At 36.7% G+C, this 848-nt stretch overlaps 1 non-coding gene across 1 annotated transcript; it reads right to left on the bottom strand.

The window, feature by feature from the left end:
• Positions 1–514: 514 nt before the first annotated feature.
• TRNAC-GCA (transfer RNA cysteine (anticodon GCA)) lies at positions 515–585 on the bottom strand. The gene has a single exon. It is a non-coding gene; the product is annotated as a tRNA-Cys (tRNA).
• Positions 586–848: the final 263 nt, after the last annotated feature.

Raw genomic sequence — 848 nt, 5'->3', positions numbered from 1 at the left:
GATTGAATGTTTGAGTACTCGGAGTCTCTCGTAAGTATGGAAAGAAAGTCTCTTCTTTCCACAACTCCTAAATTTCCCATCAGCCTATCCAATCTAATTCCAGACAGAGTCAGTAGACCTTACTTTAGTGTAGGTAGTGTTAGATAATTAGGAAGTCTTGATAGTCTTTCGTATAATCTCTTCTTCAATCCTAGGAGCAAAAAAGGAATGTCCTTTAGGGACCTTTGGATAAAAAGATTTCCAACCTCTTACTTTCGTAGTTATGAATTGCGTAATAGAATCAATTATGAAATTCATAAGTATATATCCCTCATCCCTATTGGTATCGGTTTGGGCCACTACCCAGAACCCTACCAGAGCCCTATTTTTAAGAAGAAATTGACAGTCTTTTTTAGAACTATAACTATGGTAAAATCCAGTATCGACAGGCCTAGTTCTTTTCCTTTGGTTATGCAGGGCAAGAATTTGTCGAGTTCAATCAGTACAATAAGAAATCCTAAGTATTTTTTTGGTCAGGCAACACCCAGATTTGAACTGGGGATAAAGGATTTGCAGTCCCCTGCCTTACCGCTTGGCCATGCCGCCAAATCCGATCCAAAATAGAGCAAAATCTTATTCATCCACATTATTTTACTAATTTTTATTCGTAGGAGGGGATTATGAAACCCTTTTTTATTTTTTTAGATCGTTGAATCCCTTTGTACTTATCCCTTTCCAATCCCTTTGAATAAATTCATTCCTGTTTTTTATTGGACCCAGTTTTATTCTCTTCGATTGATTGTATCTCAAAACACACATTGCTTAAATACCTTCTCTTTCTATTGACACGAAAGTCCAGTGATAACGTT

The sequence above is a fragment of the Triticum aestivum genome, chromosome 1B (genome assembly GCF_018294505.1).
Source record: "Triticum aestivum cultivar Chinese Spring chromosome 1B, IWGSC CS RefSeq v2.1, whole genome shotgun sequence".
Lineage (NCBI taxonomy): Eukaryota > Viridiplantae > Streptophyta > Magnoliopsida > Poales > Poaceae > Triticum > Triticum aestivum.
This window is presented reverse-complemented; position numbering and strand designations above follow the sequence as displayed.